At 46.4% G+C, this 27,378-nt stretch overlaps 1 protein-coding gene across 6 annotated transcripts in view; it reads left to right on the top strand.

The window, feature by feature from the left end:
• The window catches only part of LOC139378529 (synaptotagmin-1-like), a 200,693-nt gene that overhangs the window by 95,953 nt on the left and 77,362 nt on the right, over nt 1-27,378 (top strand). For 5 of the 6 annotated variants that reach the window (XM_071120785.1, XM_071120783.1, XM_071120784.1 and 2 more), the window contains exon 3: nt 55-146. The gene's annotated coding sequence lies outside the window, so the exon portion shown is untranslated. Of the gene's footprint in view, nt 1-54; nt 147-10,842; nt 10,982-27,378 lie in introns of those variants that run through there. The other variant, XM_071120782.1, reaches the window with a different exon arrangement.

The raw sequence follows: 27,378 nt of genomic DNA, 5'->3' as shown, positions 1-27,378 counted from the left end.
TTTGCATACTTTTTGTTGTTCCAAATTAACATGCTCTGTCTGTCTCTTCCTCAGCTTTGAACTATCTCGACTGCGTGCAACTCCTGTGTAAAGAAGAAGAAGCGGCATTGGAAGAGCCCCTAGCAGCAGGCACCGTTGAGTTAAAGGTTAGTCTCTGTTCCCTCGTACTCAAAGACAGGCAAACAAAACAGACATCCTGTCTCAGTGGAAATGCCACAGGTCCACAGAGCCACTCTGGCTATTCACTGTCTCAGACCCCAAGGATCTCCAACCCCTATGGGCAAATAACCTCAGTCCCCTGGTTCCTTATCCTTAAATGCCAATGACCACAGGGGGGCAATCCCGAAAAGAAGAAGAATTCCACAGAGATTTGTCTCACAATGTACAATGACTAATGCTAATTAGTATGTATTATTCCGCACATTTTGTGTATACATGCATTAAACAACTCATAGAGGCCACCAAGACACACTTCTAATAGAAAAGACACATCAAACAGTGGTACGCAGCACTGAAAGCCTCATTAGTACTGTAGAGTAAGACATGTGATACTACAGTCTCTGGACACCATAGCTCATTCATGGTCTATATTTGCACTAATAAAGTATTGATTTGATCTATTAGAGCAGGAAAGGCACAAACGCACCATATACATTAGGCTATAATGTAAAGAGCTCCGTTGAGCTTCAACTAGGAAGATGAGTCATGTTGTTGTGTGGGAATCCAATGGTAACCACTGCAGTCCTTATCTTGAATTTAAGTAGGGGGGGGTTCAGGGGTTCTCTTGATGTCATGGTGTTTATATTCATCACACTACTGTTCACATTTGAATGTCATGCTGTGACAGCCAGAGCAACATTTTCAGATCCAACAACAATCCTCTGTCTCAAGCTGGGGGAGACCAAGCGTGTGTGGCCAAGGGCACGCCATGGCGACCAAGGTCATCATAAATGGCAAACACAAATATGAGGACACCACACACTGTTGATCAACGTCGTATTTGAATAAATAGCAGGAAAACAAATGAAGAGTGAAAAAAACTATGAAGATGAAGGCTTAAGGGAGTTTTATCATCACACACAAGGTTTCCAACATGGCTTGAGAAGGAATGAATGAATTCTGATTAAGCCAGTGTTAAATAAAGCCAGGCAGATCATATGGAGTCTTACCCTGGTGTAAGTTTAACCAATAGGGAACTCTGTCCTGGTCTCTGTTCACAAACCGTATTGCCTCCCTCGCACTACACAATACCACTCTACTATAACAACATGTACATCCAGCTGGTGAGGCAGGTGCGGCGGGGTTGAGTAGCCATTTGCTGAGGCATGTGGCTGATTCAGGCCTTGTTAAATTCCATTTTGTTTGTGAGCGGTGCTGAGCGTGGCCTCCTCTGGGCGTATAAGGGCAGACTCCGAAGCCACCGCACCGACTGGAGACCGAGGGGAGCAGTCCCAATTTGTCATCCTTATTAACCATGACATATCCAAAGTGGCAGAGTGCGGCCCATGGAGATATAGAGAGAAAGAGAAAGAGGGAGATAGGGGAAAAGATAGACTCCCTGCCCACCTCTGTCTCCTATCCTCCCTCCCCCTCATGAACCTCTGAGCAGGGCCCCAATCTGCCTGGCTAAAACAATGCAATTCAATGTTGGTGATTAGGGCAGACGAGGCTAAAGTAAAGGAGTCCCGGCCGGGTTCCCACCTCTCTCTCTCCAGTCTAACTCACTTGTCTCAGTAGCTCTGCTGCGAAGGGGGGGGGGGGGGGGGGGGGGGGCGACAAACAGAGCATGAAGCCTGCTCTTTTACTCTGTCTAGCTATCTCAGCGACGAGGCTAAATGAAGAAGTTACTTAGCCCTGGAATGGCAATGGGGTCTAGTCAAGGGCATCTACAAGGTGACTTCCATAAGAAGAGGTAGTTGGACGGGGGTGGGTGTCTTGCCTTCAGCCACGTGACATGATATTAGGGGTTTTCTTCACTGAATGAGTCCCCCCTCTCCCCTGCTCACCTTCCCACGGCGGAGATTAAGATCGCTTGTTGTAATTATTGCTCCTTGAGGCAGTCTAATTCTGCCAAGGAGATAGCGTCACACCAGTCAGGTGCTTTAGAGGGAATCTGGCAACCAGCTGTTGTCGTCCTCTGTGTGTTCCGAACGGCATTGTTTTGTGATACATGTCTGTTGATCGACTGGCTTCTCTGGCTTCTGCCAATCCCCCCGTCTGTCTCCAGATTCGCTCTCCTTCACTAACCACATTATAGGAAAAAATAAGGGGGAAAAAAATCACACGCCAAAGCCAAAAACCCTGAGGTGTCTGGGATTTCTGCCACCTGACGTACTGCGAGGCATCAATCATCCGCCACCACAGTCCCATGAAACATCTGTCTTAGACACACCGGGAGCATGGCCGCCTCCCATCCAAACACAGGTGTTTGACACGCACATTCAGCTCTGCCCAATGAGCAGCCATCTTTTACCGTCAGAAACAGTAATGTAAGGGTATGAGAGATCACCAATTAACGGGACAATATGCATACATTCAGAAACCTTCACAGGTGTGCGATATGTCATACAGTATATGCATTACAGGAGAAAAAATGTGCTTTTCAAGTGATTCATGTTCAAACAAGCAGTATCATCACTAGCGAGCTCCTGTTATGGTTGTGTCATTGAATGTTACAGTGATGACACTGAGAGTTATGGGGGTGACGTTGAGCGTAATGGTGGTGACATTGAGTTACCGTGGTGACATTGAGAGTTACGGTGGTGACATTGAGAGTTACGGTGGTGAAATTGTGAGTTACGGTGGTGATATGGAAAGTTGCGGGCAGATGGTCTCTCTTGGGAATGACTCCCCACCGAGAAATCATCTGCGCCCGCGATAAGCTTCATTGGCTGTTCAGGGCCGATGTTCTAATTCTCCAAAGACAGAACCCCGTTACACACGTGTGTCGCCGCAAATCACCATCAACAGCGCGTGCATCACCCTGTCTTTCACCAGCACATCTATCGGTGCCACTTTGCTAGGGTAACCGCAGTCAGATCAGGCACGCGGCTGATCCATTGCCCTCACTCAGCAGTGGAGTAGGATCGTTGGTTGGGTGTACTTTCCGTCTGCTGCTTTCATCAACAAGCCTTAATGATCCTCAGACAACTGACTGGTGAATACGATCACATCTTATAGGAAGGGATGTCTATTAATTTGCTTTAATCGTGACGGAGTGACAGGCAATTAAGGATTGTGGTGCCTCTGTCATCCCTGGGAATGTGTGGGCTGGATTAAAACGCACATCAGTTTATGGTAGCGCTGGTATATGGTCGTGGAGGGAAAAACAGCTTATTGTCAATGCTGTCAACTCCGGAACATGGAGAATGGAATCTCATAAGCATGAAGTTACATTGGTCATTGGGAATTGCCTCAACATGGGTGACCTTTGGCTCCATTTACTACAGTTGAGCAGGTTAATGTACATTGTCACTGTGTGTGGCTACTCATGCGTGGATTCATGTGGATTCATGTTAATGTGTGAGTGATATTAATTGAGAAGAGGAGAAATGTATTTCATCAGCGTTAGTGATTAGACTGACCTTTATTTAAATTGGCTATTGTGGCTGTTTACAAGTCTCAATGTCATGTAGAGTGTGTGGGTCAATTAATTTTTTCTGGTAGGGTGGGTATGTTTTTCTATATGCGTGTGCGTGTGTGTGTGTGTGTGTGTGTGTGTGTGTGTGTGTGTGTGTGTGTGTGTGTGTGCAAGAGGGAGTGCTCAGTGGCAGATCGTGACAAACCCTCAATCTCTACGTGGGAGCTGCTACTGTTCAACCACGACCATACACCCACATCTCCCTCTTCTGCACCCCCACTTTCTCTCTCTCTCTCTCTCTCCCTCATTCTTTTGCTCACTCTCCCCATCACCTCTATCTAACTCTCTCTTCCTCTAGCTTTTCTGCCCTGCTTTCTCTCCTGTTCCTCCACTCATCCATTCTCTCTCCCTCTCTCTCCAAGTGCTCTCCCCATCTCTCTCCCAGCAGGTCACAGCCTCTCCTGGTCTGAGCATAGACACCAGGGGGGAACCCTGTGATGTGGCCAGCTGCAGTATTCCCACATTGGGCCACTTCACCACCATCACCATCACGCTGGGCCCATCTCCTGTCAGTCTCCTGTCAGCACCACCAGAGGACCACCTGCAGATCTCAGCCACTGCATGGCAATGAGTCAATCCACATGCTATCGGGAAGGGCAGAGAGTAGTTGGAAACAAGAGAGCTGATGTTCAGGATTTTTAAATAAGAGAGGGAGAGAATCAGAGGTCTGAGACAGTCAGACATTTGAATGTATGTGTCAGTCTCAATGTGAACTGCAAAGGCCTAAACAAGTCCTGACTTAAGTTGCACTCCACCTTCAAGACCAACCATCCATTGGCATCAATGTGTTGTTCATGCCGTGGATAAAGTTTCAAGTCAACTGTGTCATTCAGGATCTTGAGTCAGGATGGTGGCCATGCAGCTCATTTCAGATATGAGCAGAGCGACCTTGAAAGCCCTGGTCTGTGTATAGTAGATAGATGGGAAGGCAGCGGCATGGCTGCTGAGGTAATTTAATTATCAGACCCTCCACAGGCTAGGGTAATGACTGCTCTCCAAATCCTCCCTAATCCCCTATCCCAGTCCTCTACACAATCAGGCCCTGCCCGGGGCTCTCTGACTGTCTGACACAGGCAGTACTAACTCCTATACCCTGACTCTGTCTGTAGTCCCAGCCTGATGGCATACAATACTGTAATATACAGTGCCTTCGGAAAGTAGTCAGACCCCTTGAGCTTTTCCACATTATTGTTACGTTACAGCCTTATTCTAAAATTGCTTAAATAAAAAAAATGTCCTCAATTGCTTTGTGATTATGGGGTATTGTGTGTAGATTGATGTGGGAAAAAACGATGTAATCAATTTTAGAATAAGGTTGTAAAGTAACAAAATGTGTAAAAACCCAAGGGGTCTGAATACTTTATTTCACTATATCGATAGGAGCGACGTGTTTGGTGAGTAAAAGACCAAAATACACTTCCATGTAGTGCATTGTGTGTGTGCGTGTGTGTGTGCGTGTGTGTGTGTTAAAATAGCTCTTCATTCCTCTCACGCTGGTGTCCTCTGAGTCCAGGATGGTTCTTGAGGTCTAAAGGGGGCCATCCTCTCTCCATGACAACATCTTTATTAATTACCCCTCCTGAGAGAGATAGGAGGTGACCCCTGACCCTCTCAGAGGCCCCGGACCCTAGACTTGGTGACTGGCTGTGGGGACTGACTGTCTCCTCTCAGTCAAACCACTGGAGAGCCAAAATACCCGCTACACACATTGCAGGGGAGCCACACCATCTTGTGGGCGGAGGAGAGTTAGCTTGTTTGCTCGGTCTACGTCTCTGCTTTCAATTTTTGGTGATTAGTCAGACACAAAGTAGCTGTTCACTTCCACCTCCAGTCAAGTAATACCCTATAATATGATATAGTGAGTTGTGAAGATGACATGATTAGATAGGCACTGTGAAAAGTGGTTCATTTAGATGAAGAAACCCCTGGGTGTGAATGGTGTGCCTCTGTATGTTATCCTGCTGAAATTAACCTCTCTGTTTTACCAGCCCAGCCCTCCCTCCCTCCCTCCCTCTTCTCTTCTCTCTCCTATCCAAGCATCTGTGCAGAGTCAATGGTGTTGGCATGTGCTAATGACCCCAACATGGTGGGTGGGTGTGTGTGTGTGTGTGTGTGTGTGTGTGTGTGTGTCTGCGCGTGTGCGCCAACAGAGAGTGAAAGGAGCACCTGTGCGTGTTGAAAAGAGCCTGCTGGTCCTACCTTATGAACAGCACCACATCCTCCAGGCTGGATTGATAGAGCTTTAAGGCAGCTTCCTGCCTGCGGAACAGAGAGAGAGAGAGAGAGTAACGAGAGAGTGTAAGGGGGCTATCAGATGTAATTAAAGCAAGTGTCTCTTCTCTGTAAGAAAGTCAGAATTCTCAGAAATATGTCTGACTCACTAAGAATTCTTTGAACAGTATAACACCCATGGGTAGTGTGGAAATGAGCTGACTATGACAGGGGCATGATAACCATACAGACCATACAGACCATACAGACTATTCCTGGGATGGAAGACAATGCAAGTGGTAGACGGGCTGAGTTGGGAATCGACTATGACATACTGTATAATATCTCAATTTACAGGGGTACATAAAGGGCTAGGACTGTCAAAGTATATCTTAAAATGTTGACCTTTTGGAGATTGGCTGCCTTTTTCTCTTCCCACTCGTCTCTTTCTCCTGCCCTCTCTTCTTCTCTGTCTCTCCACCTTTCTTTCTCTGCCTCTCTCTTCCTGTCCCTGCTGACCCTCTGACTCCCCACTCCTCACAGCTAGCTTTCTTCTGGAAGACAAACTCTCCACTTCAGGCTCTCTTCATGAACTTGGCAGCCGAGAGATAGGTTGTTCATTTATTTCCCCCTCCAAGAGAATCATTCTACTCCTCATGAGCCACTAGACAAAAGTCAGGCCAGGATTATTTCTTGAAATGTTTTTTATAGTTTTTTTCCCAGTTTATTTTCTCCAACTTTTTTGGAGTGGACCCCTCTCTCTTTCTTTTTGGAATTGGCAACACTTTGTGTTCATCTCAGTCTGATTGGCTGGAGCCTCGTAGTCCCCAAAGCTTCCAGAACAAAGCCTGTTGACTGTATCAGCCAAGTGGTGGATGACACAGTCTAGGAGAGAGAGGAGACCAGGATGAAATATTTATTTTGCAGACTGGCTGTGTGGCAGCCATTTGCTGTTATGTTGTGTCTCACTGCCTTGGTCTAGCTAGCTAACATAGTCTGTTTGTTAGTTGGATTTGCTTGATTGCATGGATTCATTTTTGGTTTCTAGTCTCTTGTAACTTTTCATCTGAAAACGGGAAACGTTTTTCTGTGACTCCTGACTTCAAGGCTCATTACATCTAATCATGCAGTGGTGTACTGTGGCCTTGTTTTCTCTCGTTTTTTTGTTGTTGTTTTGTTGCTGTTGTTTTACCATTCCCTGCATATTTACGATAACAGGACATAAAATGTTGCCATGGGGACCGACCCACCCCGGGATAACAGAAGGCATTACAGCACCGGACCACAGAGGAGAAAGCCTTCCGGCCAATCAGCAAACAGCTCACTGTTGCCAAGGAGTTTTTTTATATATATATATATATATATATATATATATAATTTAAAAAAAATCACCTTTATTTAACCAGGTAGGCCAGTTGAGTACAAGTTCTTATTTACAACTGCGACCTGGCCAAGATAAAGCAAAGCAGTGCGACAAAAAACAACAACACAGAGTTACACATGGGATAAACAAACTTACAGTCAATAATACAATAGAAAAATCTATATACAGTGTGTGCAAATGGACTAAGGAGGTAAGACAATAAATAGGCCAATAGTAGCGAAGTAATTACAATTTAGCAAATTAACACTGGAGTGATAGATGTGAAGATGATGATGTGCAAGTAGAAATACTGGTGTGCAAAAAGAGCAAAAAGTAAATAATAACAATATGGGGATGAGGTAGGTAGATTGGATGGGCTATTTACAGATGGGCTGTGTACAGCTGCAGCGATCGGTAAGCTGCTCAGATAGCTGATGTTTAAAGTTAGTGAGGGAGATATAAGTCTCCAACTTCAGGAATTTTTGCAATTCGTTCCAGTCAATGGCAGCAAAGAACTGTAAGGAAAGGCGGCCAAATTAAGTGTTGGCTTTGGGGATGACCAGTGAGATATACCTGCTAGAGCGCGTGCCAAGGGTGGGTGTTGTTATGGTGACCAGTGAGCTGAGATAAGGTGGAGCTTAGATGACCTGGAGCCAGTGGGTCTGGCGACGAATATGTAGCGAGGGCCAGCTGACGAGAGCATACAGGTTGCAGTGGTGGGTGGTATATGGGGCTTTGGTGACAAAACGGATGGCACTGTGATAGACTACACCCAGGTTGCTGAGTAGAGTGTTGGAGGCTATTTTGTAAAATGACATCGCCGAAGTCGAGGATCGGTTGGATAGTCAGTTTTACGAGGGTATGTTTGGCAGGATGAATGAAGGAGGCTTTGTTGCGAAATAGGATGCCAATTCTCAATTTAATTTTGGATTGGAGATGCTGTATGTGAGTCTGGAAGGAGAGTTTACAGTCTAACCAGACACCTAGGTATTTGTAGTTGTCCACATATTCTAAGTCAGAACTGTCCAGAGTAGTGATGCTAGTTGGCCGGGCAGGTGTGGGCAGCGATCGGTTGAAGAGCATGCATTTAGTTTTACTAGCATTGAAGAGCAGTTGGATGCCACAGAAGGAGTGTATGGCATTGAAGCTCGTTTGGAGGTTTGTTAAACAAAGTGTCCATAGAAGGGTCAGATGTATACAGATTGGTGTCGCCTGCGTATGGGTGGATCAAGGAATCACCAGCAGCTAGAGCGACATCATTGATATATACAGAGAAAAAAATCGGCCCGAGATTTTAACCCTGTGGTACCCCCATAGAGACCAGATGAGAGATACAGTAGGATTGAGATAAGAAGTGAATGCGTACAGTGTGTTTGCACCTTTCAATAGCTCATAGTACTGTTTGGATTTCCACGTTTTTCCAAGTCCATAGTCTAGTAACATACCCTATGGAAGTCCAAGAGCATGACGGCTCATATTGCCATTCCATGACGAAATATTGTCTCTGATTGAGCCTTTTCATGCAAGACGTTTCCTCTGCCTGCTGAGATGGGAACAGCTCTTTACACTCCAACCCCTAGGGGCAGTAATTATTACCCCAGGGCCCTGTTTAGTCACTAACCATTTTACAGCTGCCTGCATTTAATGTTCACAGAGCCATTACGATTAGCTAGCTTGAATCTCACCTAGACGACAATCCGTGGCTTTTCATTGTTGTCCTCTTTCTCTTAGTTCCCTCCTCTCTGAGAACTCAGAGAGATCTATCACTGACAGACTGCATGCTACAGCTAGTCAGATACTGGAGGTGATAACTGGGCTAAGTTTGCAGTCTACGGCTGTGTTGTTTGAACAGCCTCTGTGGCGCTGAGGTGTTGGGTGTGTGTGTGTGTGTGTGTGTGTGTGTGTGTGTGTGTGTGTGTGTGTGTGTGTGTGTGTATGTGTGTGTGTGTGTGTGTGTGTGTGTGTGTGTGTGTGTGTGTGTGTGTGTGTGTGAGCTCGTCAGGGAGATGGAAGATAATCTCCATATACATAGACATGGATGTCCAGCCCAACCCCCTTTTTTTCCACCCTTTCCTGTCTTCCTGAGACCACTGGGGCGGAAATCCGCCCTGTCCCCATGCAGCGTCGCTCCTATCCATCCCTACGTAATACACACACATGGCCACAGATAGGTGGGCATAACAACCACAGTTTTCTGACCGAGACTCAAGCTTTTAGCCAAACAAGCCAACTTGTAAGGAAGCTTAAACCAGGTGATGGTAATCATTAACACAGCCTGCCTGGCTTGTCTGTTTGCTTATCGTTGCCTTGCCGCTGGACTGGCTCCAGTGTCCGACAGCCCTGTGTGTCATCACAAACACCATGAGCCTCCCACTCCCCATTTTTTATCAGCTTAACAAGGCCTATTTCCTTCAAGTAGGCCTCACAGGTGTAAAGGGGAGGCTGTAGAGGGTTATGATACATCACATCTGTCTAAGCCTGAGGCTCCCTTCTTCTACTTCAGTCCACCGAAACACCGAAAGTTGACAGAGCTCCATTGTAAGACTTGAGTTGGGGGGCAGGGGGGTTCCGGGTCAGAACCTTAGTGGTTCTTGAATAATGGAATTAAACCACACCAAACCAAGCCAAGCCTCTACTGCCAGGGTGACTCTTTTGAGGTACACAAGCCCATGCTAATACAGTCCTCCACTGTATATAATGTATAAACCATACTTTTACAGTTCTTTGGGAAAGTATTCAGACCCCTTGACTTTTTCCACATTTTGTTATGTTACAGCCTTATTCTAAAATGGATTAAATTGTTTTTTCCCCTCATCAATCTACAAACAATATCACATAATGACAAAGCAAAAACTGTTTTGAGAAATGTTTGCAAATGTATGAATGTACTTAAATATCACATTTACATACATTTTCAGACCCTTTACTCAGTACTTTGTTGAAGCAACTTTGGCAGTGATTACAGCCTTGAGTCTTCTTGGGTATGACTCTACAAGCTTGGCACACCTGTATTTGGGGAGTTCTCGAGCTCTGTCAGGTTGGATGGGCGTTGCTGCACAGCTATTTTCAGGTCTCCCCAGAGATGTTCGATTGGGTTCAAGTCCGGGCTCTGGCTGGGCTACTCAAGGACATTCAGAGACTTGTCCCGGAGTCACAGCTGCGTTGTCTTGGCTGTGTGCTTAGGGTCTGAATACTTTCCAAATGCACTGCAACTACCTTATGCTCTGTTGATTGGTTTATTTCCGTTGGCTGTTGCTGCCTCTCCCTGGGTGTGCTGTGTTTCCCCTCAGCTTTACATCTGGCTGTGTGGAGCGCTGTTGTGAGGCAGCACCTTTAGAGAGAGAAAGAGAGAGAGAGACTTTCTAAGCTACATATAGAGGGTCTGTGTACTAAGAGAGAGAGAGAGAGAGAGAGAGAGAGAGAGAGAGAGAGAGAGAGAGAGAGAGAGAGAGAGAGAGAGAGAGAGAGAGAGAGAGAGAGAGAGAGAGAGAGAGAGAGAGAGAGAAGGGGAGGGGGCTGGAGTAGGTGGGCGGGAAGAGTGGGAGGGAGTGTCAGAGAGAGGAAGAGAGAGATGAAACAAGCAAGCAAGGGAATCAGAGCTTGCCTGCCGGAGCTGTGTTGTGTTTGGTGTATGAGCGCTAGCTGATCCATCACTGTGTGAAAGGGACCTCGCTGAGCGTTCAGCCCCAGCCCCGATCTCCCTCAACCCCCCAGAGCCCTTCCAGAAGGCTGTAAAGGAGGACCCAGGCTCGTGCACGTGCTGCCAGGTAAGACACAGAGAGCATGGAGGCTCTCCGCTGAGAGAGCTTACTGTACAGAGAACAGATCACGAAAGCGCTTAGCCATGCCTGTGTATCGGGAGGTGATCTTATTGGAATGGATGTGGCTTGCAAGGACAAGGTGAATGGTGTTGTTTCTCATCTGTGTCTGTGAGTGTGTCAGTGTGTGTTTGTGTACGTCAGCTGACTCTGGTCACAGGGCATATGTAACCTGATTGGAACAGGTCAGCTTGTATGTGACAGCAGTCAGTTTATTTCTGACTCTAGCTCCTCTTTAATGGCAGATGTCATGGGACATCAATACTGCCATTTACAGAAGAAAAAAAACAAAATAGGAAAAGGTGGTTTTTGATTTGGATCCCGTTTAGTAAATTGGCCTTAATAGCTGTTGTTTCCATTGTTTTCTGATGTATTTCATTGCTCTCTTTTGTGGCGAAGTGCTGTTAGATATTGTCATCATCGCAGGAGTTTGTCTCAGAGCATAAATAAATGATTACTGTATATATTTTCTCGCCTCACTACTGGCATACCATTTTTTGCCCGTTCCACGAAGGCTGACAGCAAATTGCTGTGTGTTTGTGAATGCACGATGTGTGTGTGTGTGTGTGTGTGTGTGTGTGTGTGTGTGTGTGTGTGTGTGTGTGTGTGTGTGTGTGTGTGTGTGTGTGAACGCATGCATGTGTGTCTGTGTGTTCGTGTTTGTGTGTGTATACGCATCTGTGTGTGTGCGTGGTTGTGTGTGACCCGGCTGGACATGGCGGCAGAGTTGAAAGCATCCATGGTATTAATGAAAGACTGGGATGAGCGGAGTCCCACTGGTGTTGGGCTGGGCTCCAGATGCAGCGCTGGAACTGGGAGGGAGGGAGGGAGGGAGGGAGGGAGGGAGGGAGGGAGGGAGGGAGGGAGGGAGGGAGGGAGGGCTGGATATTCAGTGTGGAGCAGCAGAGCCTCCGTTTCCATATGAGACAAAAGACTGGATTCTGCTGACTGAATGATGAATGATTATCAATCACCAAAGAGGAAAATGGGGTTGTCACCAACACAAAATACAAACAGAGACATTACAAACCCACAGCATACACCAGAATAAAATAGCTTCTCAGTGAGAATCAGCTTTCCTGATATTAAAGAGTAGGGCCTATTTTGTACAGGCAAGATGGATGAATAGAGTTATTATCATCTAGCCTAACCTCCACATAGGTATCCCCCTTCCCATGGACTGATGGAAGACAGTCGGATGGAGACAGTCGTATTCAAATCATTTTGGCTCCTCTCTCTCTCTCTCCCTCTCTCTCCCCTCTCTCCCCTCTCTCTTCCCTCTCTCCCCTCTCTCTTCCCTCTCTCCTCTCTCTCTCCCCTCTCTCCTCTCTCTCTCCCCTCTCTCTTCCCTCTCTCCCCTCTCTCTCCCCTCTCTCCTATCTCTCTCCCCTCTCTCCTCTCTCTCTCCCCTCTCTCTTCCCTCTCTCCTCTCTCTCTCAAATCAAATCAAATCAAATCAAATTTATTTATATAGCCCTTCGTACATCAGCTGATATCTCAAAGTGCTGTACAGAAACCCAGCCTAAAACCCCAAACAGCAAGCAATGCAGGTGTAGAAGCACGGTGGCTAGGAAAAACTCCCTAGAACTCCTCTGGCCCCTCTCTCTCTCCCCTCTCTCCTCTCTCTCTCCCCTCTCTCCCCTCTCTCTATCCCTCTCTCTCCCCTCTCTCTTCCCTCTCTCCCCTCTCTCTTCCCTCTCTCCCCTCTCTCTCCCCTCTCTCCTCTCTCTCTCCCCTCTCTCTCTATCCTTCTCCCAAGTCTTTATTTCAGATGAATTGACCCAGTCCTCTTTCCACCCCTCCATTCCTTTCCCTCTACTATAAATAGGTCAAACCCAGAGCACAGATCCAGTGGAACGGTGATTAACATTCACAGTTGTTCCCTCATTTAGAAACATGAAAGAGTGGAAGGTTGTCTCATTGTGGAGCTTCAAACGTCTCCTCTCCATTTCCTTCCATTGTCCTCAGCTGGTGTAATCCATGAAAGCCAATGCACGGCCAGTTCTTTTTTTTACACATGAATCAAACCTGTCGGATTTCAATTTCATTTCACCTCTTTGCGCCAGGTCTTTTTCTTTCTCTCCTGGCGGCCTATCTAGCGTATTCACATCCACTGTAACAATCTGGCCTTTGGAAAATGGATTTGCACTTCCAACAGGGGTCAAGGTAGGCTGAACAATGGATCATGGCTCCACAGTCTGGTCTTGTTCAGGGTTATTGTTACCGATCATATTCATAGACATTTTAAATGAAGAGATATTCAGCTTTCATCTGGTTCATTTTGAATGGGACAATGTTTAGCGATAGACTGGTGGACACTTGCTGTTTATACAATAGATTCCTTGGTTTGTGTGGAACTTCACTCAATGGATTTTGACCAGAACTGTAGTTTCAGCATGTATGAGCACTACAATGAGATCAGGACTCATGCTATAGTCTCAAGGCTGAGAAGTAAACAGAGAGACAGGCTGTGTGTGGTGTGTGTGGTGTGTGTGGTGTGCGCGTGTTTGCGTGCGCGCTCGCGTGTGTGTTCATTTCTTTGCATCAATAACTAATGAGCTTCTCTCTGGCGCTCTCACTCAGTTCAAACAGTGTTTTTGTTTATCTAGCAGCTCTTTCAGTTAAGTAAATATGTTTGCCTCTGACAAGCAAAGGGTAAAGTAGGAGCAGCGTGTGACCTTCATGCAACCTTGTAGTGACGTTGTGGATGTTTTGGGGTTATTTAGAGGTGGCAGAAGAGTATATTGGATATCTTCTGTCATAAATATAGAAACCAGGGCGATAGAAAAAGGAGAGAAAGAGAGAATGAGAGAAACAGAGAATGAGAGAGAAGGGATGAAGAAACAAGGTGAATTAGAGAGAGAAGGGAGGAAGAAACCAGGTGAATCAGAGAGAGAAGGGAGGAAGAAACCAGGTGAATCAGAGAGAGAAGGGAGGAAGAAACCAGGTGAATCAGAGAGAGAAGGGAGGAAGAAACAAGGTGAATCAGAGAGAGAGTCACGGAAGAGGCATAATTAGACAACAGACGTGTGCGTGTGTTTGTGTGTGTTTGTGTGCGTGCGCTCTGACCCGTGTACTACTCTCCCTGTTACGTGTTTCGCTCTGAGCGACAGCCAGGGCCTCTTACTTTCCACTCTGCTGGACTCTGTCCTTCCTCCGTGACTCACCACCTCAACGCCCACTCTGATTGTCTATCCATCCTTACTGCAGGGAGATGGAGGACAGAACTCAACCTCGCCAAACGCCCAGGGTGATGTCTGCGGTCAAATTGGTGGTGTTCTCTCTTGAAGCAGTGATCAGAAGCTTTATTCACAGAATACACTACTTTATTCTTAGAATGGAATTGGATATGAATAGAGGTTGATTGTGTGGTTTTCAATAAGTGAAGTGATTGTAACTAATGGTAGTTTGAGAATTGGGCATTCATTTGGTGTTTGGTGTTTGGTGGTGGTCTCCTTATTTCGCATCATCTTACTCCTGGGTTCTGTATCCTATTTAAAAAGTTATAGGTTGTGCAAAATGCAAATTATATATTTTAATTTTTTATGTCAATCAGAATGTTCTCATACGAGGACCCAAGTCATATTCATATCCAGCTCAGGCCCCAGCGTCCCTCTGGTGCAGATGATGCTGTCACATGACAGCTCCAAAGCAAACAAGGCGTGAAGGTGCCTGCCTGCCGAGAGCTGGGCTCATTTAGACACATCCAAGCAGCATGGCCAAACAGCTCCCTGTAGCCAGCAGCCAGTTATATTCAGCACCCCCTGTCTCCGGACAGTTCCTTTTGGGTTCGGCACAGCAGTGCTGGCGGTTTCAGCACCTATATCATCTAACAGCACTGCCTGCTCAGACACAGCAGTGCTGGGAGTTTCAGCACCCCTCCTCTCCTGGACAGGGCCAATCAATTCAGCTGCACATCATAGAGGTGAGAAAGAGGGCTGAGAGATTTCAGCACCACCTTCTCCACACAGCGACAGCCAGTCAGTGGACTGCTAGGTGACAGTGGATTGTCAGGAGACAGGTGCTAAAGAGGCGCACACTTACCCCCATGCCAGTGGGCTGAACTGAGTGTGTGTGTGCGTGCGTGAACGACCTGAAGCTGCTTCACTAAAATGGGTCATGTATAGCAAGCCAGAACGCATTCCACCTTTGATAAGATAAGAAAATGCATTTTGCAAATCTATTCTTAGAGTGGCAGTATCAGCCCAGTGCTGAAGCTTTCGCCGTTACCCCACAGATTAGGTTTTGACCATCTGACGAACTGGGAGCCACGTCAGTTAATGTTTTAATCCTGAGAATTAGGAGAATCCCTTGTTCCTGAACGTTGGATTCGTGTCTGGGATATGTTTGCACAAGAGGCCATCCAAACACTAGGTAATGGCTTCAGCTGCTGGTATGTTTGGCTACAATGAGATTATGGGTTTGATACGGAGCTTCTTTGGGCAGTGGATGTTCTATCAGGAAGAAGTAAGCCACATGCTTTCCACATGTTAGTGTGTCATCCCAGAGCCCAACCCAGGATAATAGAAGGAGATCCTAACACACACACACACACACACACACACACACACACACACACACACACACACACACACACAGGATGTGAGTATTAAAGGTGAGCATCGCTTTGTCGATTCACCTTATTGATTTGAATGCAGATTTTTACAATGTACCTACCTACGACACATGCAAGCCACAGCGGGCGTATCATTTAACTTCCGTTAAAAGCATTTGACAGCTGTGCATTTGGATCAGTGTGAACGTCATGGCTGTGTGAAAAAACGACAACATTACATGAAAACAGATGATTTCTATTTGCCCTAATAGATGAAAGATGCTTTGATCCGTCACCGTAAGCTTTGGTGATATGGTCGGTGGGACCGCGCATGGAACCATTGTAGATAGCAGCCGCACGGAATTCCTCTGGCCGTGGAATATCATCCCAATATCCCAGAGGGGTAAACGTCTCGCCCCCGGCCTGTTTATCACACACTACCAGAACCACACCCCTCTCTCTGGGCTTTACCCCTTCTACACATGTCCCCTAATTGAGACAACATGGGGTAGCCAACCAGGGTCACTTGTATGTTGGAATTAGCATAATTGAATAGGCATGAGTTAAGTGTGTTCCAGTGGTGTGTTAATAACATGGTCAGGGCAACTGAGGCAGGAAGCACGTGTCACTGTGATTGTCTCCAGCAGGGACATCCATCTGCTCTCTCTCCCTCTCCTTCCTTCCCTCTATCCCTCCTGCTGTCCCTGTGCAGTGGAGGTGAATGGGGTAATATTTCACTCTCCCGAGGACGCCCTTGTTTGTGGTAGCTAGCTGGCTGAAGCCAGAGAACTGGGCCTGTGTGTTAACGTCCAGGCTCGCAGCGCTGCCGTGTGGACTTGGCGCCCCGTGTGGGGACCGACTGGCCCCAGGGATTCAGACAGACAGTCGCCGGACTCCAGCCAGTGGTTCATTTCCCCTGTGTGTCACACAGATGTGCACGGTGAGAAGTGACATCCTGGCCCTATTGCCTTACCTAGTAGCCCCAACTCCCAGCTTTGACCAAATGTTTCATTTTAAAAGCTTCTGTCTTTGTAGTGTCTTTCTACCCAGAGTCCACTGGTAAACCCCCACTCAGGTGCAGCTATAGCCAGTGTATGAACTATATGTCAGCCAGCTGCACAAAAGCAGAAGAAAGAAAGTCAGAGGGGGCCTGGAGGTTGGAGTGAAAGCGAGGGTATGATGGGAGAGGGAGGGAGGGAGGGATGGAAGGGGAGAGAACGAGAGAGAGAGCGAAAGAGAGAGGATGATGGTAGGATAGGGGGGGGGGGGGGGGGGTCCATCCCAGCTGTCGTCCTTGTTACTGGGTTTGTGTGAATCAGTGGTCTGACTGCTGCTGCTCGAGCTGTTTCCTCCCCCTCTGTGTCTGAGTGATCTCCACCCTGGGCTAAAAAACCCTGTTTGATTCTGCACAGTGGGACAGTTCTCCGGCCTTAAGACATAACTCAGACTAGCAATAGTAGTAGTAGTAGTAGTAGTAGTAGTAGCAATAGTAGTCATAGTAGTAGTAGTAGTAGTCATTTCCATTCCATTCACCCAGTTCAATGTAACATTGATGGGTTTAGGCTACTACATGATACTCGAATTTCCACTCTACCATGAGGCTGCTGCAACCTAACCTATGAATGAAAGTTTACAATGTAGGTGAACACAGGTCGAGAAAAATATTGGAGATGACAGACAGTGACACATGGACAGACAATGACACATTCAATACCGAATTGCTCACTCTTGCCTGCATCTAGCTGATCTAGGGTGTAGTCACTAGTCCGACAGTTGCAACAGTTTCTATTGGATAAATTTAGGTATTTTTATCCCTGGTTTGTTTGCTTCCGTTTAAGAAATGTTTTTCAACAGAATCGACGGAATGAATATACCCCTGATCATAGCAGCCACGCTGTATTCCTTCTAGCCTCTATGCACTCTCCTCCTCTCACCTTTTCCCTTAGTTTGTGGACTTCAATGAACAACACATCAGCTGTATGTGACCAGGCGAAAAAACCTTTCCAAGCCAGACCATGTCATAACCACTACACACAGTCTACATCGTTGTCACCATATTAGCTAAAGTAATGTCCTAGTCAACATAGTTAGTATAACCCATTTGTTAGTAAACCCGCTACAATCACCTTATCGCTACAGTATATTTGGGATACTACTGCTAAATAGACTCTCCTTTGAACAGCCCCATTTGAGTGTTTAAGATCAGTCCCATACAACTGAGGCCGTTCTATTTGACACTCACTTTAATTGATTAGCTTCCTCCAGAAACCAAGGTCAATTTTGTTAGCTCTTCTCTGCTCCCTCCTCCTATGAGATGGGGGTATTGAGGACACCTTGACTGAGGCCCCTTCTTGCCACTAGATAATGATGGAGGTTCGACATGTCCCTCAGTGCTGCTTTACATTCACAAGGGTGATAGACAACCCAGGCCTGTGTCCTCTCCCAGACAGAAGTCCCACCCAGGCCTGTGTCCTCTCCCAGACAGAAGTCCCACTCAGGCCTGTGTCCTCTCCCAGACAGAAGTCCCACCCAGGCCTGTGTCCTCTCCCAGACAGAAGTCCCACCCAGGCCTGTGTCCTCTCCCAGACAGAAGTCCCACCCAGGCCTGTGTCCTCTCCCAGACAGAAGTCCCACCCAGGCCTGTGTCCTCTCCCAGACAGAAGTCCCACCCAGGCCTGTGTCCTCTCCCAGACAGAAGTCCCACTCAGGCCTGTGTCCTCTCCCAGACAGAAGTCCCACTCAGGCCTGTGTCCTCTCCCAGACAGAAATCCCACTCAGGCCTGTGTCCTCTCCCAGACAGAAATCCCACTCAGGCCTGTGTCCTCTCCCAGACAGAAATCCCACCCAGGCCTGTGTCCTCTCCCAGACAGAAGTCCCACTCAGGCCTATGTCCTCTCCCAGACATAAGTCCCACTCAGGCCTGTGTCCTCTCCCAGACAGAAATCCCACTCAGGCCTGTGTCCTCTCCCAGACAGAAGTCCCACTCAGGCCTGTGTCCTCTCCCAGACAGAAGTCCCACTCAGGCCTGTGTCCTCTCCCAGACAGAAGTCCCACTCAGGCCTGTGTCCTCTCCCAGACAGAAATCCCACTCAGGCCTGTGTCCTCTCCCAGACAGAAATCCCACTCAGGCCTGTGTCCTCTCCCAGACAGAAATCCCACCCAGGCCTGTGTCCTCTCCCAGACAGAAGTCCCACTCAGGCCTATGTCCTCTCCCAGACAGAAGTCCCACTCAGGCCTATGTCCTCTCCCAGACAGAAATCCCACTCAGGCCTATGTCCTCTCCCAGACAGAAGTCCCACTCAGGCCTATGTCCTCTCCCAGACAGAAGTCCCACTCAGGCCTGTGTCCTCTCCCAGACAGAAATCGCACTCAGGCCTGTGTCCTCTCCCAGACAGAAGTCCCACTCAAGCCTGTGTCCTCTCCCAGACAGAAGTCCCACTCAGGCCTGTGTCCTCTCCCAGACAGAAATCCCACTCAGGCCTGTGTCCTCTCCCAGACAGAAATCCCACTCAGGCCTGTGTCCTCTCCCAGACAGAAGTCCCACTCAGGCTTGTGTCCTCTCCCAGACAGAAATCCCACTCAGGCCTGTGTCCTCTCCCAGTATAAATGCAGCTTAATTAATATCACAGCTGTGCCGTTCTGTGTTAAAAGGTTCTGAGGGATTGAGATCTTAACATGGATGTACGGTATTGGTTTTTAGAGGGGTAAACAGAGGTGTTATCTGGAAATGTTACCCATTTTTTTCCACCAGGAGCAGGGTAGATTGTGTTAAATGGAGAGTAATTACTTCTCTAAGCCGTCCATTTGAGTGGCCTTATCAGCCCATCAACAAGGTCCGGTCCTGGAGATACAGATCCCCATTAGAGGTGTGCCTTGCATTTCTAATGCAGCAGCACACAGTCTCTCTCTTGCTTTTTAAAAATCTCTACCACACACACACAGTCTTTCTGTCAAATTTTTTGACGTTTCGGCTCATATTTTCCTCATTTGCAAGGCTGTAAAGGAAAAAACTCAGCATCAATGGTAAATCCGGCATCAGGGGGAACTTTCGATGCCCCATTGTAATACTTTTATTAAACGAGCAGAACTGAATTGAGCATGGAGAATTACATTGACTTCTCTCTCTCACCTCCTCCCTGCTATGGAGGCTGCTTGGAGCTGGGGAGAGGAGGGTCAAGAGGGGGGTGGCGGAGGGGTACGGAGGGGGGCGATCTTCATGATTAACGCCAGGAGATACATCTCATGTATTATTCCTTTTCCGTCACCTCCGCCGAACGGAGGCTGGCAAATCTTCAGGGCACATTGTTCCTGAAAACGTAAGCCGAATTAACGCATCGATAACATCAAACTCTCAGGCGAAGACTCTCTCTCCTATCCCTTCGAATGTGGTGAAGGAGCTCCTCTCTGGTTGTGGAAAGCCTCCAACGCCCCCGAGACTGTTTGTGAACAGATAGTAAAGCTAAAGTCATAGCTGCCAGGAAGCCTTGTTACAAACCTGAGGGAGCTCATCTTACTCTGGCTAAGCAACCCTAATAGGTTCAATATCTGGACTATTCCCATTGAAACCCTACCTATTCAAGGTGGTGTGGGACAACTGAGTGAACCTCTTTTCTATGCCGTTTCTTTATGGTTAACTCATTCTAAGTATACTGTTTGAGTAATACAAAGATTAGTGTATGCACGCACGCACACACACACACACACACATCACCCTGGTCAGTTGAAATTCAATCCCAGACCCCTTTGGAAAACAGCCAGTATTGTTTTAACTCCACAGCTGATAATAGCCTCTTTCTCTGTCTCTCTGCCGTAGCTGTCAGTATAAATAACTCCTCTACCTCCTGATATGATAAACCCTTAGGAGAAATGAATTACCCAAGATGCACAGGGAGTGGCAAACACACACTAAAAATAAGATACTGGATTATGATGGCCCGGTTCTTCTTTTTGAATGATCTGTATGCAAACTACGTCTGCCACCCACACTTAATATTTAATTATGTTGATTTATATTATTGATATTTATATATTTTTCCAGATCCTTTATATCAGTTGCTAATGGTCTGACCCACGCATTCAGAGTCATGGATAGATGCCTGTGTCCTTGAATGGCTAATGGATGTTACGTAACCTCAAGGTCACAGGTCATAGACGGGCGTCCATCTTCACCTGTTTAATTAAATATCACTCAGGAGTTTGTTGTGTTATTGTAATGGCCGATCCCACATCAGATTCACAATGACTAAACGTAATGTACAGTATGTTCATTCACAGAAGGCAGGCTTTATTATAAGACATGTCACTATATGAGAGGTTTACAATGGATCTTTTGAAACCGTGAAGCAGACGCAGTAAGTTGACATGCTGTCTCTAGACTAGAATCAATGACACAACAATATGAATAGATCACAGGAGGCTGCTGAGGGGAGGACGGCTCATAATAATGGCTGAAACGGAGCACACGGAATGGCATCAAACAATCAGATACCATGTGTTTGATGTGGTTGGTACCATTCCACCTATTCCGCTCCAGCCATTACCACAAGCCCGTCCTCCCCAATCAAGGTGCCACCAACCTCCTGTGGACTAGATATATGGAGTTACATGAATAATTTACAAAAACTCCTTCATACCATTTTGCGAACCATCATTGCAACATGGGTTGATATATTAAACCAATACACCCGAGCCATTCAGAATAACTATGAGGTCACCCTGGTACATCACTCTGTAATTGGAAACAAAATTAGATGTCATTCACATTGTTCTTAAAGCTTTTCTCTGTATGAGAGGTTGTCTGGTGTTGCACACACACACACACATGCACACACACACACACACACACACACACACACACACACACACACACACACACACAGGCTTAGCTCCTTGTCTGTGAGATGAATGGCACCCTAGGGACCTGCTTGGACCCCCCTTGACTGGCCCAGGTCCACCCAGCTCAGTGAGACTCTCTCCGTAAATCCAGCTATCCATGTGAAGCCTGAGTGGCACAAAAGAGGACAGCACCCCTACCTTTTCCCCCCACTCTTTCCAGCACAACATCCAACCTCTCCACCCAAACCTACACGCTAACTCTGCCCCCTGCTGTGTGTGTGTGTGTGTGTGTGTGTGTGTGTGTGTCACAAAAAAGTGCAGCGTGAAGAAGCCTCCTCAGTATGTTTTTATACAAACATCAGTAGATTGTGTAACACAAACGCTACAGTGATAGCAGTCGCACGTTACATGCAATTAGCTGCAGTATTGTGCTGTTATTGTGGATGAGGGAGAGGATAAGAGTTTATGTAGATTTATGGATGGCATTTCTATTAAGTACATGACTCACCCTGCCAGTGTTACAGGGTTATTGAGCTGTAGCTCCTGAGCTTTTAAGATGTAAATCATGAATGTCCGCAATGACTCATTGGCTTTAACAACACTGTATTGATAAGGATGTTATGTATGAAATGCACCACTGTTTCTGGTTACACGTTACTGTTGCACTGATGTACCATCAACTGTACATGCACCCTCTGTATAGATGTGATCCAGCTGTTGTATGAATTATGGCACTACATGTTTATTTTGTTGTCCGCTTGCAGTGGGCGTATTGTGTGTGTATGTGTATGTGTGTGTGTGTGTGTGTGTGTGTGTGTGTGTGTGTGTGCGTGTGTGTGTGTGTGTGTGTGTGTGTGTGTGTGTAGTACGTTGTAGGACCTCAGTCATGTCCCAAGCAGACAGGGGGGGGGGGGGGGAGTCACGTTCCACCGCCACACAACATAGTACTCAAAGGAGTGTCAGACCGCCCTCTACAAACCACCACTGAATGATCGAACCAGACGTCTCCCCAGCCCAGTCACAACGGTGCATGGGATGCTTTTGGTAGGGGCTGTTGAATGTTGATGATGGTTGTACACAATTAGAATATATTATGCCATTAAATCCATTTGCGGGTGTTACCATGTTTCCCTTGGAATGTGTGTGAATCAGAGAGCAGTGTGTACGTTCTGTAGCGGACGTTTTCATTTGCCTTCAGTAGAGTTCTGTTAAATGCACAGCTAAAACTGAGGAGCTCCACATTGTCTGTTTAAATTCATGAAAGCTTTCTAGGGTTGTTGAGAGGATAGGGACGTAGAATGGAACAGCTTGGCCAGTCAGACACATGCCGCTACTTATAATTAGAGATTTTTAACAGCACTTAATGAAGTCCCCAGCCACTTTTAAATTAAAAGTAACATTGTTTTGTTTGCTGAAAGGGAGAGAGAGAACAAAAGAATGAGGGGGGGAGAGGTGGAAAGGACATAGAAACAAAGAGGCTGGAAGGAAACAAAGTGACCACCCTCCAGGAGGGGCGGTAATAAGATAAGCTGTACAGCAGCGTGTGTTCAGTCTGCTCACAGATGGCCGTCCAACCGCTCCCAGCATTTATCTCCTCCTCACAGCCATGCCACAGGGAGCCGGCGCTGCCTCCCCCCTCTCTGTCCTCCCTACATCCTCTGGGAGAAGTGGAGTCGTGTCCCCTGCTTGCCCCAGCCAGCTACTCCTCCGTCTGGGAAGATAGGTTCTGGATCCCAAGGAGACAAGGACAGGTTCTGGATCCCAAGGAGACAAGGACAGGTTCTGGATCCCAAGGTGACAAGGACAGGTTCTGGATCCCAAGGTGACAAGAATAGGTTCTGGATCCCAAGGTGACAAGGACAGGTTCTGGATCCCAAGGAGACAAGGACAAGTTCTGGATCCCAAGGTGACAAGGACAGGTTCTGGATCCCAAGGTGACAAGGACAGGTTCTGGATCCCAAGGAGACAAGGACAAGTTCTGGATCCCAAGGTGACAAGGACAGGTTCTGGATCCCAAGGTGACAAGGACAGGTTATATTGTACTTACTGTATGACAGTTGTTTAGGTGAATATCCTGTCGCGTCAAGACATTTTAATTGAAAAGACCATGGCTGGAGGACTAAGACAAGTGTTAAGCAGGTGTCATGTCTCTGACAGTGTGTGGTTCCTGTTATGTCTTTTCAGGAGAAGGTGTCAATTGGTCCTGGCAAGGTGGCAGCAGTACCAACACAGGAGACTCAGCCAAGGGCATTTGACAATAGGGATAGTAATACACACCAGGCTATATCTTCCTATGACTGTTTTTAACTTTGAATAATACACCCATTACTATATGTGTTTTTAGTCCATGAGGAAATATCCGCTTCCTAGAACCAGAAGCAGACCAGTACTTGTTGTACCAATGAAAGTGAAAGAGGAAATTAGTCACACATCTATTTTTGAGCGCTGACTTTTCTCTCAGATTTCTCCACATTTCAGAAATGTGTAATGGGACATTGAGAGAGAAAGAAAAGGTATTCACACCATGCAAGATCCTGGGTTGCCATGACGCCCGTCATCCGTGTAGGATAATCGGATTCCCACTATAGCTGTGAAAACACACTCATTCCAGTCTTTCTAGTTGATCCTCGGAACTATACTATTCATTCACCCCAAGGCATTTGACCCCGTGACCCGCTATTTCTATCTGCCCTAACGAGGGAGAGTATCAGTGGGAGGCAGAATGAAAGACTATTGCAGAATGACTACTATGCTACTATGGCAATCGAATGGATGATGAGCTCTGCACACACCAGCTCTCTGTTGTCTTTGACACTCTGGTATTATTAGAAGAAGAATGGAATCGAGTGGTAGGATGGGTTAAGGATAGAGCCAGAAATATGCCCCGTTGTTTTCTGAATCACGATCCTCTCATATTGAATTAGATGCTGTCTAGGTTGAAGAAACCCAGATGGGATTTGATCTGATAACGCGCTGCTGGAGTCTTCAGACACGGTTCATGTGGAAGAACAGAGCGAGCGGACACAACTTTATGTCCGTCTTCCTTATCATTCGTAATGGCTGTTGTATAGTGTCTGTGAAATATCAAAACCCTGAGTGAACAACACAACCACATGTAATACTGTTTCACCAAGCCAGAGGCCAGAAGATTTTCATTTGTTCCATTTCACCCCAGCTCCCACTCATAAGATGTGACATTACTGCTTTTTCAGACCATTTTAGACAGCAAAATGACCCTGATTTGGTTGAGATTGGAAAAGGCGGGAATACATTTTGGTCGAAGTGTAGCCAGGCTTCGTCTATTACATCTATCTTCTGCGCCCCAGTATGACAACTATAGATCTTCTCCCCCTGGCCCAAGATAAATGACCTTATTACTGCATAGAGCCATTCAAAATAGGATCATGACAAGCATGGCAAATGCCTTTCCTCTGGAATATACAGACCTGCCAGACAAAGCCTGGGGTATATTGCAGCTCCCCAAGATGACCTTGTCAAACACAAATGAGAGAAAGTGCTGGATACATGGACTATCTGGTCACGTCTAAAGTATAATCTAAACTCCATAGTGTTCTATGTGTGTCTATGAATGTCAATGTCGTCTAGACAGTTCGCTTAATTTAAATGAACACTGTAAACCCAGGTCAGTTGGCTGTTGATGACACACTTGTTCAGCTTAAAGGGAAACTTTGGGATTTTGCCAATGAGGACCTTTGTCTACTTCCACAGAGTCAGATGAAGTCCCGGATACCATTTGTATGTCTCTGGTTCCATTATGAAGGAAGTTACGAGGTAGTTTCACGTGCCAATGCTAACTACTGTAGCATTAGCGCAATGGCTGGAAACATTTGGGGAGGGGTTAGTGGGTGTAGCCCATTTACAGGCAGGTTCAGTAAATGGGAGTCAGGCGAGGATAGGTGTTTTAATTGTAATTGTTGGGTTGAAGGGGTTGAATGTTATTCAAGACAACCATCTTTTGTTCTTTAATCAAATGAACTAGAGCCAGCTTTGCATTAATGAAACATAACGATAATAATAATTATAATAATGATCAAAGATCGTCGTTAACACCCATAGAATAACTTCAGGCTGATGATCAGTTCAAGCCTGACCATAGTAATATTCTGAATCCGGTTAAATCCAGTTTCAAACCACTTTCTCTAATGTACAGCAGCACATTCTCCTCTTGTTAACACCAGTTTATTTGTCTCCTCCCTGTGACAACCCTGGCCAGGTTTAGCCGTTCATCTTTCTGACTCTTACTTTTATCTTTGCCCTTCAGATGAGACCCACTCCTCACTTGGTGTTTATGCAACGTGTCAGCACCTGACATCCAGCGAGCAGCGCTGACTTCAGTTCCCCTGGGGTCAGTCTGGGATCTGTCTCCGCTGCACACTGGAAAGTCAGGCAAGGGTCGAACTGAAGCGTATCCCTGTGTGTTGAGTTATGGGGCCAATCAGGAGGGATATTTACGGAGGACTCAACAGACATCTGGAGGGAGATGAATGCAGACAACCAGGATGGGCGGGGTCCGGTGGGCAGTCAAGGCAGGAGACAGGTGGATTTGATTAGGAGCAATGTGAATGACCTCAATCTGTCAATTTACAGGAAGTTGATTTGAGTGATACCTCCTGTGCTTGTGCTACTGTGTATCATGACGTGACATACTGTGTATAAATGCACCATTTGATCCACATTTGATCCACATTGAAGAAGGCTCTTACTGCAATAAATTAGTGTCAGTATGATCCAAGTGAGACACACTGTCCTCACTGGCTCTAAAAGCAATGCAGGTTTATTCTGGACTCAATAGCATCCCAACTCCACAGTAATAGCTGGATATTACCATCCAGCTGAAAATAGTCCTTCTATCATCTTTCCCTTTTTGTCTCTGAATCCATTGACAAAAGCGTTTCCCCAGTTCAGTAGTCTTTAAAGAGATGTTGAAATGCATCTAATATCAATGAGGCTGGGAAGAGGTGATCATCTCTCTCTCTCTCTCCCTCTCTCCCTCTCTCCCTAGTTTGTTAAATGGCCTGGCCTCCTGGCAATAAACACCTATTTGGATGCATATTTGCGCGAGCCACTCCTGATAACACTCCTGAAGCCGTCGGAATGGAATTTTCCACAGCGGGCATAGTTTAACTGAACATAAAGTTGCATTCTGGTTAGTAATCGGTATTCTGCAAGCTTTTTGGAGACTTTTACCTTTGTGACAGGAGCCATTGCATGTCTGGGTATTGTGTGACTGATCGCTTTCCCCCGTCCAGTTTCAACCCAGCAGCAGTTTGGGGTTGTAGTGATCTCAGAGAGGGAGTAGTAGTTAGCTGTGACAGGAAGGCCATTTGAAAGCATGGCTGATTTTCCTCCATACTCCCACTTGGGCTGACTAACAGCTTGTTCAGTCAAGGGTTATGAGCCGCAGATGGTTTGAGACAATAAACACAATCAAATATGGGGGTGGAGTTTTTAGAGGCACTATGCCTGAAGCCCTGTCTTCATAGCGATGCACTAACTTCTCAGCGTAACTTCTCATCGTACAACTCGTATCTTTAATTATTCCTTCTCTTCCTATCTGTTCCTTCTTCATTATTTTCCCCATCGCTTTATTCCTTAGAGAGTGCATTATCTTTTGAAACGTTGACTATTTGTGCCCTCAAGCACTTTAACAGCTCTAGATGACAAATAGCATTATTATTGAACATAAATTACAATTACGTATGCATTTCACCTTTAGCTTTGCGCCTTGTTTAATATTATCGTGTCTTCTCATGAAATATGGACTTTGACACGAGCGTTTAATTACAGTTGCATTTTTATGTAGAGGAATAGTGTCAGGAACACACTGAGGTGATGTTGACAGCCTCAGTGTGTTTTATTAAAGATCCATAGTACATTTCCACTGAGGACATTTGCATCATAATTACCCTGATCAATTCACTCTGACAAAAGGGTA

The sequence above is a fragment of the Oncorhynchus clarkii genome, chromosome 21 (assembly GCF_045791955.1).
Source record: "Oncorhynchus clarkii lewisi isolate Uvic-CL-2024 chromosome 21, UVic_Ocla_1.0, whole genome shotgun sequence".
NCBI lineage: Eukaryota > Metazoa > Chordata > Actinopteri > Salmoniformes > Salmonidae > Oncorhynchus > Oncorhynchus clarkii.
The sequence above is the reverse complement of the archived record's forward strand: the minus strand, read 5'-3'. Positions and strand labels throughout refer to the sequence as shown.